The sequence below is a fragment of the Mesoplodon bidens genome, assembly GCF_964165515.1.
Source record: "Mesoplodon bidens genome assembly, chromosome: 7".
NCBI lineage: Eukaryota > Metazoa > Chordata > Mammalia > Artiodactyla > Ziphiidae > Mesoplodon > Mesoplodon bidens.
Genome location: NC_138164.1, coordinates 40,793,851 through 40,811,562, shown reverse-complemented (window position 1 = coordinate 40,811,562; position 17,712 = coordinate 40,793,851). Strand labels below are relative to the sequence as shown.

Genomic DNA, 17,712 nt, shown 5'->3' with positions numbered 1-17,712 from the left:
ATTTAGACTTGACCTCCAGTGAATCTAGTGAGGCTCTGCCATGAGGGAAGGGTCTGTCTTCACAGTAAGCTTATAAAGGAGAGATGCCGTGCTCCTTGGGTCCTTAGAAGGGATGCGAATGTGTAGAAAGGGGTTTAGAGTAGGAATTAAAAGGTTTCTAGGAGAAGGGAGTAGGGTCTGCAGCTCCTGGATAGGGGAGGGGATGAGAGCTTGCACTGGGGCTCCGTAGGAGGAGCTGGGAGTGGGCTGCAGGGATGACAGTGCAACGTGAGCGCCTCACTTTTGACCTTTGTGTGTGTGTGTGTGTGTGTGTTTCTCGGGTAGGATCCACTGGATCTGCTCCTTGGGATGAGAAAGATAATGGTGTGGATGAAGAAGATGAGGAAGGTGAGCTGGACCAGTCACAGCACCACGTTCCCATCCAGGACACCTTCCCCTTCCTGAACATCAATGGTGAGTGGGGTGGGGGGTGGGACCGAGGAATGGAGAGGATGTAAGGGGCTTTGATTTTGAAACCGTTGACACCATATCCACCATTGCACTGGGAGCAGCGACCAGGCCCTGGGGCCAGGCTGCCAGTCTGTTAGCAAGTAGAAGTCATAGGCAAAGGCACTCCGTAGGCATAGTTATCCCAGTGGGGTGGCTTCTAGGCAGAGAGAGCATCTTCTGAATCTTAGGTGATAATTCAGAGAAATTAAAAAATTAAACTCGTTCTCCATCCCGCATACAAATACACAAGCTGTTACAAATTTTGCTGATTTCCTTCAGGCCAAGTGCAGGGATCCTTTTCGTGAATTGTAGGCAAACTCTTCTGCTATTTCCCTCGGTACAAATTTTCTGTCACTGCCTTAACAGCCTCTGCTAAGGCCGTATCATGGGAAACTTGTGGCTCTACAGCTCTTAATACTAGGCTCTGATACAATTTCTCTACTAGAGACTTTTATCTTTTTTAAATTTATTTATTTATTTATTTATTTATTTATTGTGGTACGCGGGCCTCGCACTGTTGTGGCCTCTCCCATTGCGGAGCACAGGCTCCGGACGCGCAGGCTCGGCGGCCGTGGCTCACGGGCCCAGCCGCTCCGCGGCATGTGGGATCTTCCCGGACCGGGGCACGAACCCGTGTCCCCTGCATCGGCAGGCGGTCTCTCAACCACTGCGCCACCAGGGAAGCCCTATCTTTTTTTAAAATTGACTTTTTGAATTCAGCTTCCCAGGAAAGATGCGTTTAGAGGTTGGAGGGTCCCTGTGAGACAGAGCAGGTACTGCACCTCCCATTGCACGTTCTGAGGACGCTCAACCACAAGGTGAACTGCTCTTCCACAGCATCTTCCCTTGAACTTTTCACTGACATGCTCCTAGTCATATGACTTGCATTCAGTTGAGTAGCTTTTCACTACTTTTCTAAGTTCCATCTGGCTGCTAGGGTCAAAGGAGATACTTTTGCCACCTAGAAAATTTAGTATATGAAGAGGATTCCTGTAGGATTTTGCAGTCCCCTTCCCTAGGTGATGCCCCTTCTTTTGAGAATCAGGAAATGACTCTTATCTGTCTACTTGCCCTCCTTCACTTACCCTGTCATTTATAACCTTGCAACCAAGTGATGAGTAAAGACAACGATCATAGAGCTCTCTCAGGTTAATACTGCCACAGCTACATTCCCACTTGGTGCAATTTTAAGATTTGGACGTTTGGAAATGTGAGATCCTTTCCCAAATCTTTGGCTCACTCATTCTGTTATTCTCACCCCTTAAAAGGATGCAACCCATTTCCAGGATCATGATTTCCCTTTTTTTTTTTTTTTTTCATGTTTTTTTAAAGCTAATATTGTGTGTCCTTACGTTATGGGCCACCTTGGATCCTTTATGGAAACATGTGAACATATATTAAAAAATAAAAAAGTAAAATATGGCCCTACAGCCACACCGGGATTTCATTGCCCTGAGAGAGGAGTTGGGGTGCATCAGTGACTTCCACGAAGCCTATACTTTCAAACAGGCTCCGGGCCAGCCAGTTTCCGGCTTAAGCAAGGAGAATGTTCCAGCGGTAACCAACAAGGAGAACCTGGTGACGCCGGTCTCGACTGCATTCCTGGAGCCGACCCTGGGGAGCGACGGCTCTGCGGTCACGTTCGGGAAAACCCAAGAGGATCCCAAACCATTTTGCGTGGGCAGTGCCCCACCGAGTGTGGACGTCACCCCCACCTACACCAAAGACGGAGCTGACGAGGCAGGATCAACCGATGGCAAAGTTCTGAACCCGAAGCCATCTAAGCTGGCAAAGAGAATCGCAAACTCCGCTGGTTACGTGGGTGACCGGTTCAAGTGTGTCGCTACCGGACTGTACGCAGACTCCCGTCAGCTCAGCCGGGAGGAGCGGGCATTGCAGGTGAGCCCCCACCACCTGAATTTCAGGAGCCTGACCAGTTGTCAGGTTTTTTTAATGTGTGAAGAGGAGGGGGCCGGGGGTATGATAGGGCAGGACACTGGGCTGATTTGGTTAATGAAGCTTAGGATAATTTAAATGTTTGAAATGTGTCCAGTAAGGGGACGTAAGTGGATACTTTAAGTTATTCTGTAGATTTTAAGCGAACTCCACTCGAATGCTGATAACGGAAGTTTTAATTATTGCGAAGGATGTCTAAAAGACTGCATGACATTTACCTATCAATCGCTTTGATTTCTCTGCCGTTACTGTACGTTAACAAATATACCTAAAAGCGCTGCTTAGAATGCCTTACGTGATACTTGGTGGAGGTGTGTAGCGGCCGCATGTCTGTGAGATTCGTGCAATTTTTTTTTCCACCCAAAAAACAAACAAACAAACAAAACAAAAACACAAACCTTGCTTAATGGGATAGAGTATGTATTTAACTTGCTAGTGAATGATAGATGTTGTATAGGAATTTCCTTAAGATATTTTACTTTTAATTAAAACACAAATAAAGCCAAATTGTTTTGCAATGTTAAGAAAAAAATTGGTTTATGCTTATAAAAATGGCTGAAGTTATCTAAATGATCCATTGAGTGCCCATTTTAATTACATAGATGGAAGGATTACAAGAGGACAGTATTTTATGTCTACCCGCTGCTTACTGTGAGGTCAATTCTTCAAATTTTTATTACTAGAATCTTCCATAAACCTTTTGAGTTAAATTTCATTTCCAAATATACAAAGGGAAGTTTGTGGGCCATGGTCGTCTTTATTCACTGTGCATTTGTTTTCTTTTCTGTTGTGTTTTTGTTTCGCTTTCTTTGCGTTGTGTTTTTGTTTTGTTTTATTTACCTTCGAAAGAGAATGTCTGTCTCTATGCCACAGTGTATGTATGGCTATATATACACACCACATATATCTCTACATACGTATGGCTTTACGAATAAAGAGTGTGTGACTAGTTACACATAGACACTCTTACGTTTTATCGTTCAATTTTAAAATATCTCAGTTGTATCATAAATTGTGGTTGGTTTTGGGCAAACTTTTCTTTGAAGATACTTTCCTTTAAGGTAAGGGCAGTGAAATAGCTTTGGTGGTAAGGTGTGTCTTTTTTCCATCTCCGTTCTCTTTGTAGCGTGCAGTGATGCGCTTCTCAGAGTTGGAGATGAAAGAGCGAGAAGGTGGCCACCCCACGACCAAAGACTCCGAGGTGCGCAAATTCAGCCCCGCTGACTGGGAAAGGCTGAAAGGAAGTCAGGACAAAAAGCCAAAGTCGGTCACCCCGGAGGAGGCCATTGCCGACCAGAACGACAGTGAGAGATGTAAGTGAACCCAGGCGGCTCGCGTGTGGTACCACGTCGGTGGGAACGGGGCGGTTCCGCTCCCAGTGCCGAGGGAGGTGAGAGGAAGCAGTACGCTTCCGACGGCCCAGCGTCTGGGTGCTGGCTGTTCGGAGAACGGGCTGCTCTGGCCACCCTTCCCAGCTGTGGATTGCAAGGCTGGCTGTCCTTTTGAGCGTTGCGGCATCCAGGAGTGAAGCACCTATGAAATGCTGTTCCCTGGCACGCGTCTCCTTTTTCCGGAGCAATGCTAGTCCTGTAGTTAGTAATAGTCTGATACAGTAGAGCAGAGGAATGGCAGTGCAGGACCTCCGGCGTAGCAGGTATGTGTTCTGTTGTGTAGCAGGTACGGACACGGGTTTTTGGTAGCAGTGGGATGACACTTGCAGCCAGAGCCAGACCCTCCAGAGTGACAGTCTCCTGTGGGAGGGAGTGGAGAGTACTCGGACTCTCCCTCCAGAGGCAGAGGTTTCGTTCACGTGCGATGAGGGCTGATGAAGGCCCCAGAGAGATGAGCATCATTGTGTTCTGTGGAGGCTCGTTTGCAGTCAGGAGGAGCTGACACCACGCTCCCAGGCCGTGGGACCAACGAGGCCGTTCTTCCCACCAGACGGCTGTGTTCTGTTCTGGAGGCCGAACTGGAGAGAAAGCTCGTGTTGGCCTCGAGTCACACTCTGCGGTCCCCTCGGCTGCTCCCCCACTGGGCTTGACTTCGGGCTTGGCCCTCGAGACTTCCTGGGCGAATGAGATGCGTTGGCAGCAAGTGGAGGTCTTTCTCCCGCTTTCTTCAGTGTGCGTGCTTGTGGCCTGCAGCCTGCTCCGGACCCCAGAAACCTCACCGGTGATGGTGAGTGAGGGCACCTCGGTGAACGTCGAGGACAGGGTGGGCGTGCAATCCTCCTGAGACGGGACAGTCGGGGGTGGTGGGCACGTTTGGGAGGCCCAGGCCCTTGGACCCAGTCGTAGGGTCGGCGTTGGCCCGCACGCTTAGGTCGTGGGTGCCTGATGCAGTTCGGGAAAATTGTGGTCGGCAACAGCGTGTGCTTCTCTCTGCTGCTTGGAGCACTGCCCTCCCCCAGCTCATCTTTGGGGTCAGACAAAGGCCTGTGGCCAGGGTTCTGGGTAAGCCACACCGGGACCGGTGTGTCCCACGTGGCTCCCGTAGAAGGGGATTTCTGGGGCTAGTCAGTGGCGGCCTTACCCGAGGGATGGGGCTCTTGATGTGCCTGGAGTAGACGATTCCGAGCTCCTCCCCCTCGGGATTGGAATGAAAAACGGAGGGTCCAGGCCACCCTGGAGTGAAGCAGCAAGAAGGCCTCCCTCCTTGCCTGTGCTCACAGCTGACACGCAGCCCTTACCCTCCTGAGTGGCCTCATAACTCAGCTCCTGGGGAAGTTTCTCAGAGAGATGTGGTAAAAGTGGGCAAGGCCAAGTTCACGGGGATGCACTTTTCTGAGGAGGGAATCTGCCTGTTGCGGGTGGATGGTGAGGGAGGCTGGAGGAAGGGAGCGGGCAGTTAACCGGCCTCGAGTCTTCTCGCCCTTTTCTCCAGCAACGTGGCCAAACCCAGGGTGGCCGCTGCCCTTCATGTCTCAGTGGCCTCACCCACCCTTCTTCCCAGAGACGTTAGTGTGCGTCCTTCCCAGTCTTTCCTGCTGAGCGTGGAGACGAGAACTCGGTGTGGCTGATGGGGAGCAGGGCCTGAGCCCCAGATGATTCCGAAAGCCCCCTCCCCCCACCGCCTGCCTCCAATCTCAGACTGACCGACGGGTCTCTTCCTGGAGCACCCGGGACGTGGCCCAGTGAGCCATGAATCGCCACCATGGGAGGGCAGGAGAAGGGTTGGGGAAGGTGAGGGGCTCCGTTTGAAAGGTTGGGGCAATGGAGGTGGGTTCCCCACCCACCCTCTGTCTTGTAGAGACGTGGGGTTTGTAAATAGCTGGTCAGGAAAGGTCACCTGAAGGGGCCACTGTTCTTACTGCAGCCTCCACGTCCAAGGCCCAGCAGGTGTTCATTCCATTCAGCTGGATATGAACGGGCCTTCTTGTTCTTGGGCCATCACGTCTTCAGCTGATATGGGCTCAGGTCCTTCTCATGGGTGTCGGTGTGGCCGAGAGCCGAGCTGTGAGCACATGGGAGCTGGGGCGGGGATTTGGGGCGGGCATGGGTCCCAGAGAGGGTCCAGGACGCCTTCAAGATGCCTTCCCCCTTCTGAGGCAGCCCCTACCCATGGAGGGCCCAGGAGCTTCTAAGGTGGTGGGTGCTGTTTGCACGGCCCTGGTTGTCCTGGCGCGGGTGCATCTTGTTGCTAGGGGTTGTTTAAAAAAAGGAATTAACTTGAAAACACAGTGGCCGAGATACTCATTTATTCTTTATGATCACATGGGTGGCTGAGTGAAATTTTTATTTTGGAAGTTCACCAAATGAGTTTGGAGGTTCCTCAGACTTGGAAGTTCATCACTAGGAACCCTCAGTGGCATTTGAAGATGGGGCGGGGCAAGGAGGCATTGGTCCCTTCCTTCTCAAACTTGGAGTAACCATCTCCCTTGCGAACCACTTGGCTGGGACAGGCCTAGGTCCTGCTCAGTGGCAGTGCCTGGCCAGGAGCTGGAGGAAGGCTCAGTCAAGGGGCTTCATGAAACTTCTTTGCTCAGGGAACTTCTCTTCCAGCTGAGCACCTGCACGTTTGTAAACTACTTTGGAACAGAGATCCCCTGCACTCCTTCTGTAGCGGGTGTAACTTTGAACAAGGTTAGCCCTGACTGGAGGTGCTATTACAGTTAAGCTACAGAGAAGGGGATTTTAATCCTGGGGAGCCTTGCAGCGACTCAGAACCCTCTCACCTTGTTTAGGCCTCACTGGGCATGGCTCAACAGTGGGGAGGGTGCTTTGTTGCCACAGTGACTTGTAAATGTTGCTGTGGTGATGCTTCTGTGAGGTGATGCTATGGTACAACCATAATGAATTTGGGATATATGTGCTGTGAGTCATAAGACCATGCTGCAGGGACCACGTTCACATCTTGCTTAGACTGGGTGACCAAGGGCACATGGCTTCCCACTTTTAGAAGGGCCAAAAGTAGCAATGATGGCAAAGCCTGATGGTTAGGATCCCCGTGCATCTATTTATCTCCCCATCTCTTTTGCCCTCAAGGGTCATCCTCGTGTGGGTCGTGGTTAGAACAGTCTTTGAGAAGCTCCAAGTGACACGGAGCCTCTACCCCATAGCTGGTGGCCATGGGCATCTTGGGCAGTCGGGGTGGGTGTCCTTCAGGGTTATTACTGGCCTGGGTAAGGTCACACTAGCGTAAGGTCTTGGGGGGCCTTAGCTGAGGGGAATTGAGATCTTTGCCCTAAAAGGCTCTGGGGTTGGGGGAAGGGTGGATGGACCTAGTTTGGAAAAAGAAACTTTCAACTTGGACATGGGGGTTCTTAAGGTAGCCCTTCCATCCCTCCATGGATCCCCTCCCACGGAGCTTTTAGGGAAGGCTGATTGGACCAGAGAAGTCCAATGGTGTAACCAGCAGGGCTCACCTCTTAAAATTTCCTACATTTCAGGCCTGAGATTCAGGCTGGTCTGAAAGTCTTGGCATCTTTTGGTTAAAGGGATTTTTCCAGCCTTTCTCTGTGCTGAGCCCGGCCCGTGATTATGAAGCCCACCCTGGAGGGAGGCTAGCAGTAACATTCCCACTTTTTTTTTTTTTTTGCGGTATGCGGGCCTCTCACTGTTGTGGCCTCTCCCGTTGCGGAGCACAGGCTCCGGACGCGCAGGCCCAGCGGCCATGGCTCACGGGCCCAGCCGCTCCGCGGCATGTGGGATCTTCCCAGACCGGGGCACGAACCCGTGTCCCCTGCATCGGCAGGCGGACTCTCAACCACTGCGCCACCAAGGAAACCCAACATTCCCACTTTACAAGTGAAGGGGGCCGAGTTGTAAAGCGGCGCCATTCCTGCCCGAGTGTTTAAGAGGGTCACAGAGCAGCCCAAGTGAGAGTTGCAGCACGCCGTCTTCACCGGGCCTGCGGTAGCCTGGGCTGCATCACCCGTAAGCACAGGCCAGGAGTTTGGGGTTTCTCCTGCTGCCATGGCAGGAGACCCTCGCGGTTGGGGTGATTCCACCATTCCGGCAAGACTAGATGGGGATCTCTCCCACCTTGGGATACCCTTGGAGAAAAGCTAAGTGTGTTCCACCCTTGAGAACACAGGTCAGGCTAGCCCAGGCCAGGGTGAGGTTCATCCCCACAACTGGCTGCCATTAAATGCTGGGAATGCCCCCAAGAGAGGCTGATCAGGGGACCAGCCTGCTGAGCAGAAGTGGGAGTGATACTTGAAGTGGTCTAGGGAGAGGAGGAGGAATGCGAGCAGCATGTGAGGGGTGTGTCCATGATTTCATCTAGAAAAACGGGCTGTGGGAGCTTAGCTCAGGTGTTAACGAAATACGAAACTCATACACCCACCCCCACCCCCGGCCGGTGATGGACACAGGGTCATCTTCGGGGAACTCTTTAACAGCACAGTGATCATTATGGAATTATTTGTGTGTTAGAAACAATGTGACTAGCAAAGCAGTTGAACTGTTTCTTTGGCTAGAGCAAAAGTGAGGAGTGATGTTAGGCTGGGGTGATTGGAGGAAAAGCCCCAAGTGGATGCTAGATTGAGCAGAGGGGCAGGAGCAACACAGGCGGAGCTGAGGTGTGAGTACTTCAGCCCTGCCCGCCGCACCCCCCCACACCACCCCCACGAAGGGGGTTGGAGTCTTGTCTTTGAAATGTCCTTAGATGCTTGTTGCCTGGGAAGGAAGGCGTGGAGACGTGCCAGGTGGGTGACTGGTGTCACTGTGGGCCTTCTTCCTAGACAGGAAATAGGAGCAGCCCCTCGATGGCAGTGAAATGCTTTCCCCCACGGGTGTGGAAAGAGGACAGACGGACTTGTAGCAATCTGGTTGAGTTCTTTGAAATTGCCCTTGACCCTTGTGTGTGCACCAGGAAGCCTTTCCTTTCCCTTTGCCAGGCTCCTCTTGCCTTGGTCTCCCCAGCTTCCCAGCCTCCCACCATTCTTTCCCTACCCTTTTTCTTCACCCTCGCCCCTGCTGACCCAAGTGAACATTGGTGCTATGTCTGTGTAGATGGCAGTTGGGGGCTATTTGGTCTCTTGATGACATCAGCCTTTTTTGTTGACTAGCAGCTGTTTCCATAGTCATTTGTAGCTCTGCCCTGATTGGTTGGATCTTACTGTGAGGTCACTCACCCCCCCTTTAAAAGTAAGCCACCTTGGAGAGTTAAGCAGTTAGGGAGTGATCTCACATGCCTATAGACGGATGGTGTAGATGCCTCACCTTGACCCTTGAAGGATGGATTGTGAGTGGGCTACGCGCCTCATTTTCTGCTTTCTTTGCTGGTTGTGTTCAGCTGTCCTTCCTTTGGGACGTCTTTCTGAGGGTTTTGTGCTTCCGGCGTGTGAGGCCCCTGGTCTCCAAAGTGGGGGGGTCTGTTGGTAGCAGATTGCCTTGGGCGTGGGGGTCCTGCCTGCTCCTGGTGACCTTTGTTCCCTCCTTTCCGGGTTGTCTCCCCTCCCCTAGGGGAGTGGTATGATGGAAGCAAACCTGACCGCTTTGAAGCCCCAGAAGACAGTGATCTTCCTGAGGACATGGACACGGAGCCCCCCAGAGAGTCCCCCGCCGACCAGGCGGCCCCGGACGCGTCACGCAGCCCCACCCTCCGGCTGAACAGAAAGCGCAAGGTGTCTGGCAATAGGAACCACACTGAGACCACTGTGCTCCCGGAGGACTCTCTGCTGAAAGCCAAGCGGAGACGGGTCTCCAAAGGTGAGCTCGGTTTGGCTTCGGGCCCGCAGGGCACCCTACGGAAGTCCTGGAGCGGAGCAGTGGAAAGTTCCAGTCCCACCCTGGATCCCTGGGGGGAGCCACTCACACCTCCCCACCCCCCACCCCCATCCCACCCCCCACCCCCCCAAAGCCAGGTGGCGGGGCTGGAGCCCAAAGGTGGCCAAAGGCAAATAGACCCCCTCCCGAGACTTGGTGACAAGTTCCAGCCAACACAGTGACCACACCCCTCCCCTCCCCCACCCCTGTTAGTGATGTGTAAGACAGTTTGTTCCCCGCACCACCACCCCCGCCCCGGGGGGCTTCTTCTTTAATTTGTAGTTATTTCTCCATTAGCTGACTGGCCTGAGAGGGAAATGACAAACAGTTCCTCTAACCACTTAGAAGAGCCACATTATAGTGAGCTGACCAACCTGAGGTGTGCATTGAATTAACAGGGCTCCATCCCAGAAAGCAGCGCCGCTTGCTGCACCTTAGAGAACGTCGGGAGCAGAGAGCAAACCTGGCCGGCAGGGCAGGAAGGAAGTGACCCAGGCGGTTCAGCCTGCGGTCACCCCCCAGGGCAATAGCATCTCCGAAGAGAAACCTGGCAGGAAAAGGGCAGAGGCCAAAAGCAACAGCAGCTGGTTGGAGGAGTCCCTTAAATGCAGTGACAATGAACAAGGTATGCACGGGGCGGGGGGCGCTCCTGGAGGGTGGATCACCCGCCCTCTGTGGGAAACGGCCCTGGAGGGGACCTGAGCGCCATCCAAGTTGACAAGAGTAGCGTGTGGCGAGCGGGGAGTTTTCTTCCTGAGGTCCTTTCAGCCTGCACACTTCCTTATGGAATGGACAGTGAGGCGGGAGCTCGACTTCCTGGGCTGCTCCTCATCACCCAGCCCGCGGCTGGGCAGGAAGGGAAGTCTTGGGTGACCCCGGGCGCTTGTCAGTGCCCTCATTCCAGCCTCAGGCTGTCCCCAGTCGCCCTGTCCCGAGCACCCAGGCCCCCCACGGGTGGGGACGGGAGCGCACGAAGGGCTGGCTTCTGCCCTCTCTTGCGGCCCTTTGAAGCGACTTACCATTTGGCGTTTCGTGGGTTAGCCTATTTGCCGGTTGAATGTGGGATGATTAACATATTAGCGCTTTGAAAACATAATTGGTATATCTTTAAAAACTGAAGCTGCTCCAACGATCAGTGCTAACAATGGGCTTTTCTTTCCTCACCGGCTACAACTGTGTAACGCCCGCTGCTTCTCCCCCTGACAGATGTGCTGTGCATGGACGAAGAAATGGATTGGCAGCCTTCGCCCCTGCCGCAGAAATACACCGACAACAGCGAGAAACCATCCGGGAAGCGACCGTGCAAAACCAAGCATTTGATCCCTCAGGAGCCCAGGCGGGGCTTGCCGCTGCCAGGGGACTCCTAGGTGGACAATGCGGATGGCAAGGTACCTCTTGCCCCTGGCTCTCCCCCGCCCCCCGGGCCCGTGCAGGCACATCCCGCCTGCCTGCTTCTCTGCTTCTGGGGACAAAGCTTTCCTTTTCCTGAACCCCTCCCCCCAAAACGTCCCTGCCCCTTCCTAGGGGACGTGTCTCCTGGGTGGTGGTGAAGTTTCCAGCTAGTAAAAATGCAACCCCTTCCTCGCGCCCCGCCTCCCCCAGACTGAGAGGAGGAAAAGTGCTTTCCTCCACTCAGGTTTGTAACTCAGGGAGGAGGCGAACCAGGCGGGTGGAGGAAGGACAGCCTGAAATGTGTGCGCTGCCTGGTTTCGTGATAGGTGACCGTCCGGAGATTTTGAAAGCGGCCTGAGCCCAGTTCCGGCTATGATCTTTCGCCGGCCAAGCAGGACCAGAAGCCCTTGGACTGTTTGCAGCAATTGTTACCAGCTTCCCAGGCCTCGCAGCTGACATGGTCAAGCTCCCCTCCAGAGACCACCCAGTCCCGCCCGATGCCACCGGAAGCGCGGAGACTTATTGTCAATAAGAACGCGGGCGAGACCCTCCTACAGCAGGCCTCCCGGCTTGGCTACGAGGTGAGCATCCTTGTGGGTGCCCCGGATCAGGATCCACCGGCTGCTGCTCCTTGGGTGGGGGACACACTGGCTGGGGATGGGGGGCGGGTCTCAGAGCCCAGCCCCCTCCACGTGGCGGGCTGGGCTCTGTCCCAGCAGGGTGTTTGCGTTGGCTCCCGCTCACACTGCGGGCTCTTTGGTGGCTTGTTCAGTCGTGGTGTGAAAAGAAAGGCAGGCCTCTCTGATGTTCCGTTCCCGTTCAGGCAGGTAGGCTGCTTCGGCCAGTCTGGCTCACTTATCTCTGATATAAAATCTGACCTAACCCAGGGCTTGGCGACCAGGGGAATTTTAATGAGTCCTTTTGGATTCTGAATAGCAAGAAGGAGAGTAGGAGAGTAGTTATTAGCTCTACTAACTTGTGCTGTTTGGGGCAGAGTGATGCCCCTGTGGGGTAGCGGGTGGGAAGTGTCTGTGCAGAGTAGGGGTGGGAGTGGGGCAGACCTGAGCAGTCTCTTTCTGAGAGGGCACGGGAGCCGAGGGCTGATGGGCGGGGAGCAGGGCTTGAGCCTTGCACAAAACTCCCTGTCCACACTGCTGTATCCCAACCCAGCACGGCTGATGACAGTGATGGCCTCTATTGCTAGAGCAACATAGAAAGATAGCTGATATCTGCCTAAGCCCGTGTGATCTGTAGTAACTCCTTTCACCCTTTTAACATGTTCACTTGGGAGTAACGCGTACTAGCCCACTCTCGGATGAGGAAACTGAGCCTCAGAGGGGTTAGCTGATACCCGTACAGGTAGCAATCCAGCAGTGCTCCACAGCCCACCACGCTCCTCAGCAAGACTGGCTCACACTGGAATTGCCCTTTTTACAGTTCAAAACCTCTGTGAGACAGATGACTCTCCATGCCCTGTGCAGTTCCCCCACCATACTTGTCAGTAGCAATTGTGATGTAATAGCCCACAGGGCAAAGGCATTTTTCTGTGCTGGCATCAGCCCTCTGGGAGTTGAATGGTGACAGTAAAACGCGGTTCAGCAGGCTGAGCGTGGAGGTGTGGCTGAGCACTGGGGTGGCAGGACCCAGGCTGGCCCGGAGCCCTGGCGCCCACACCCTCAGCCAGCTCTGTGCCCCTGTCCCCCGTCTCCCGTCGTGTCCCCCCACCCCGGTCCATAGTGCCGTGAGCCCTTGGAAGTGTGCCTGCCTTGGCCTTAAGGCATGACTGTGGGTGGGAAGTTGGAAGCACTAGGGCTATGCTTAGTTTGGGGTGTTTTGTTGTTGTTGTTGTGGGTTGAATGTGCTGTTGTTTATATCTGCACGTCTCTTGGAGACCTCTCCATTAGCTAGAGAGCACTTTCTGGTAGTTAGCGCAGTTACTTGCAGGTGAAGTCCAAGGAGCACCCAGTTGGTTTCCCAAGAGCTGAGAGCGGGCGCCTAGGAGGACAGAGCAGATGTTGCACATAGTGTTGAGCTAGAGACCCCCCGTGGTTGAGAAGATAGTCTCCTTGCTTCCAGCAAACGCTGGAGGTGGGGGGGAGACCCCTAACCCCAACTTTTGGGTTAGGGTTGAGAAAGTAGACTCCCGCTTCCAGCAAATGCTGGAGATGGGGGGGCGGGGTGCTGCTGCACCCGCCGTGGAGGGCGGGGCTCCGAGCCCCACCTGTGAACTTGGCATCATTTCCAGCAGCCTCCCTTTGGGACCAGAGACGTCAAAAGACCCTCGTTGGTCCTCTAAGACAGTTTCCATTTTGGTTTGGTGGCTCTGAGGCCTGGACCAAGGGGCACTTGATCCATCCTTTTTTAGGCTACCTGGCCTTTGATTGCACAGGAAGCCTTGGGAATGTTTACGGTCGGATTTGTTTTTTTCTTCAAATGTAAATTTCAATATGTAGATTCCACACATCACCAGTGTTGATGCTGAACATTGTGACAAGTAGATGAACGCTTTCAACTTTGAATCCAACTTTCTGGGATTTCTCTGGGCAGAATTTTAAATGTTGGGATGAAGGCCCAGTTGGGAGATGTGGCAGCTTCAACCTTTTCAAATTGAAGGACAGTTTGCTTAAGCAGATAAGGGTGTGGTTTGGGAGGGTTTTCCTGAAGTTTTGTCTTCAGCATTCTTGGTTATTTTCTTCTGCTTAGCCAAAGATACCATGTGCAGTATAAAGGCTGTCTGAGCTTTATGTCATGATAATGTGGTTCTGGAAGTTTAGAAACACACTCTGGCTTCAGATCCGCGTTAAATAGATCACTTGCGTGGCCAAAGACCTCAAACCTTTCCCTCCTGGGAAAAAGGCTTCTATTTCTTAGGCTAAAACGCTAGTGTGCAACCACATGCTTGTGCCTTTAGCGGTGATGGTTAAATTTTCTATGAATTGAATAAGTCATGTTTTTTAAAAAGTTAATGAGGCATTTAATTAACTCACAACGTCGGGCTTATGGCCTTTATGGTTACATTTTGCGGGTAGTGGCATTCGGCTTATAGCCGCTGAACAGAGAGCTGTCCGACAAAAGCAGTTTGACTTTGCTCTGGAATGGCTGGGCTGCCCTTCAGACACTCCCGTTTATTTCTAGCGGAGAAAATAAACCAAGGAATGTGTTGCGTCGACAGACTCGCCCCGCCTCTTCACCTTTCAGTTAGAGAAAGTGCTGGTGGCGACGGTTGCCATCCATTTAGAGGCCATCACCCTCTTAGCTAGGAGAGTGTAGTTAGCCCACTTGACCCCCAACAGAGAAGGCCTGTGGGGTGCTCGTCACAGCTGGATTGCATCCCTCTAACTGGGGCCCTCTTGGGCCTTTTGAATCTTCCCAGCTGACCAGGTACCAAAGACCTGAGTTTTAGGTCTAGTACTTCATGTTAACTGAACTTGGGGTTTAATATTTCTGGGCCTCAGTTTCCAAGTGTTGAATGAGGATAGTACTACCTTCCTTTCCTGGTAGCTCCTGGGTTCCTGTGGGTGACAGAAGACGTCCTCATCTGGGGAATGAGAAGCACTGTGTAAACAGTGGGATCAACGTGGTTGAGTTAGGACAGCCCGTGGCAAAAAGTCTGACCTGGCCGTGGGGCTACTGCTGCCTTTGCTGCCATCTTCCAGGAGAAGAGAGTTGACTTACCCACCAGCTTGGACGGCCTTTCATTTCTAGGTACCCTTGAATCTGCCCTAGTAGTGATGAAGGTTTCCAGGTGAAGGCCATGATTGTCACAGCAAATAAACCCTGGGTTGAGTAAATTGATGTGTGCACAGCAGTTGGTGGCGTTCAGACCTGATCCCAGAGCCACGTGACAGGGCCTCTCCGTGGCTGGCGCACACAACTCATTAGCTTGCAGCCGTCCACTCAAGTCTGGCTAGTGAGGGCCTGCTAAAAGAGCAGCAGCTTCATGCGGTATCCTGGATACCAGGGCTCGGGGCAGGTGGCCTGGGAGCCCAGAGGATTGTGGGCTTTCTGGCAGGTTGGGATGTAAACGGAGAAATGCATTCGTGGGCGTGCCTTTTCTCTTCCTCCTCTTGTTTTGGAAGGGAGCTGCTGCAGTGACCTGAAGTAACAGGGCACCAATGGCCAGGTTTACCAGCATGCCCCATTAGGTTCACGTGGTAAGCAAATGGAACATTCTAGTTCGCTCCCAAGTGAGTGGTCACCTTTGATTGGCGTGTCCTCCAAAGGGCATAAAAGGTTTTACAGAACCCATCTCGCACTTATGGGCGGCTAGAATGACCCCCGTTTTAGGTTTAACAGATGAGTTACCTGAGAGATGTCACAAGGAGGCCTGTTCTGACCCCATCCCATCCCCCCTTACCCAGCAGACCATGTGTTGGGCCACATGCACGTTCTGCCTACTCCCAGCTCTCAGAACCTGACGGCTCTCTGCTGGGCACGACTTACCCAGTATAAACAGTATAATGTGTTTTCTGGTGGCAAATGCTTTCGATGTGTCTGAAAACTTTCTTAAGGTAATAAAACATTGAATAAGTTCCTGCTCTGCTTACTGGGAGTGGTTCATATTAATATTTTAACAAGCCAAAGAAATAAGGTTAATAACAGTGATTCTAATGCACAGTGTTGACACAGAACATCTCCGGGGGCGGGGGGTGAATGTTTTATTTGATTCTTGAAATGTGGAGGTTGCAGCCTGTGGTGTATCAGGTTCCTGTCATTAACTTGAGTAAATATGAGAATATTAGACTGATTCTGCCCCGAGAGGGTGGAGTGAGGCAAAATAGAGGGTGGGGTTATCGGAGGCATTTTGTGTCATTCCTCGAGGATGGAGGGAGAGAGCTTCTCTTTAACTCTACTTAACGTACAGACAAGAGCATCTGAGGCCCAGGTTCTGATTTGGGGTCTTAACAGGGGGCGCGAGGATGTAGCTGACCTGTGTGTCCCTGCTTCTCTAAGCTGGGGAATGTTCTCTGGCTGATTTAAGCTCTCTTTAAGTGTTGGTCATCCATACTTTTATCTAAACTTGTGTTATCGTCCACTGCCACTGACTGAACAGACCCATCAAGTGAGAATGGTCTGTGCTTGGCAATGTGTCATCTAAGATGTTAGCAGCTGTGACACTTCTGTACTGGTCACGTCGGCCCCTGGGCTGAGGGCTTTCATCGCTATCCGAATGCGTCCTCTCAGCAGCCCTGTGGAAGCTTGGAGAAGTTCAAGGGTAACTTGCCCATGGCCAGGCCACTGGTGCAGCAGAGCCTTAGACAACACTGTCTGCATCTCCAAGCCCTTCTCACACACTCTCACCCCCGACCAGGATGCCTGCCGCCTGCCCGCGCTATGGTGGGCTTTTGGCCCCAAGGATGTATGCCTTTGAAAGTGGGCACCGCCAAGCTATGGGGAGGTCACCCTTACAAGGTTCACTGTATGGTTGTCTGATGGTATCTCCTCTCCTCTCCTCTCCTCTCCTCTCCCCGTAGGAAGTGGTCTTGTACTGCCTGGAGAACAAGATTTGTGATGTGAACCACCGCGACAACGCGGGTTACTGTGCCCTGCACGAGGCTTGTGCAAGAGGTTGGCTCAACATCGTACGACACCTCCTTGAATATGGCGCCGATGTCAACTGCAGTGCCCAGGATGGAACCGGGTCAGTGGCGGTCTTGCTCTTGGCCTGGCCCTGCTGGGGCATAGGCAGTGGTTCTCAGGGTGTGCGGGGAACCCCAGAAGGAAAGATGGAGAGTGAGTGCCATGTAAGCACACTGGTGGTGGAGTCCTCTAGAATGGAATCGGACAGATCTTTCTGGCAAATTTACATAGAACTTTAAAACTCTGTGACACTCTTATGGACAGAGGTCCCTGAAAATGTTGAGCCTGCATGAATAATCAGGGGTGTTCTCTTTTAAGACCCTGGACTCTTCACCAGCGTCTGTTGAATCTCACTCTTGAACATATATGTGAGTTGAAAGTTGCAGGAGTACAGACAGGTCCAGTGGCAACTGGCTTGATAGGACCTGCCGTGTCCACCCACATCCCCGGGCCTGGCCCCCACTCTGTCCTTGACCTCGGTTTATTGGCCAGAGGCCCAGGTCTGAGTCAGCCCAAGCATCTTCCTGGTTGTACCTGGGATGCCACCACGAGGCAGGGCACTGGGGCTTTCCTGACGGTCATAACATTAGCAAAACTGTAAGGTATTTGGTGGTTCGTGGTTTCCAAATCGCATCCTTTCTGGATGGGACTGCGGACAGTGTTCCTGACCCCAGCGGACACGGGCAGGAGGACTCTGTATCCTCCTGAGAACTCGCCCTGCCTGTCGACTGCTTCTGGGCGAGAGGGTTGATCACTCATCTCCAAGTTGGTTTCAGGAGAGGTTCCACTTTGCCCCCAGTTTCTTTGACAAACTGCACTTTTTGGGTTTTGTTTGTAATGGTATAACAATGGCTTGTCGTATCTGCTTCCGTGGTGCTGGGGTTCTTCCCCCCACCCCGCCGTACGTTACCTTCATACAGTCTGTCACTATTTAAGTTCATTGGAAACGTTTTCATCTAGGCCTGAGTTCCTCCTTGGGCCATGCATTAAGAGAGATTTGCATTGAAGAATGAGGCCTGAGATGGTCCCTTCACCTGTCCCGTAAAGGGTTATGTGTTGAAATAACAGAGTAATTTGTCGCAGC

At 52.7% G+C, this 17,712-nt stretch overlaps 2 pseudogenes across 2 annotated transcripts in view; both read left to right on the top strand.

Annotated features, from left to right (window-relative positions):
* Nucleotides 1-17,712, top strand: part of LOC308620080 (centrosomal protein of 78 kDa-like) — a 319,042-nt pseudogene that overhangs the window by 267,979 nt on the left and 33,351 nt on the right. The window lies entirely within an intron of this gene.
* Nucleotides 1,824-17,025, top strand: LOC308621104 (BCL-6 corepressor-like; annotated as a pseudogene). Its single transcript has 7 exons — nucleotides 1,824-2,388; nucleotides 3,572-3,758; nucleotides 9,354-9,599; nucleotides 9,954-10,330; nucleotides 10,793-11,044; nucleotides 11,375-11,629; nucleotides 16,523-17,025. The product of its transcript is annotated as a BCL-6 corepressor-like (transcript).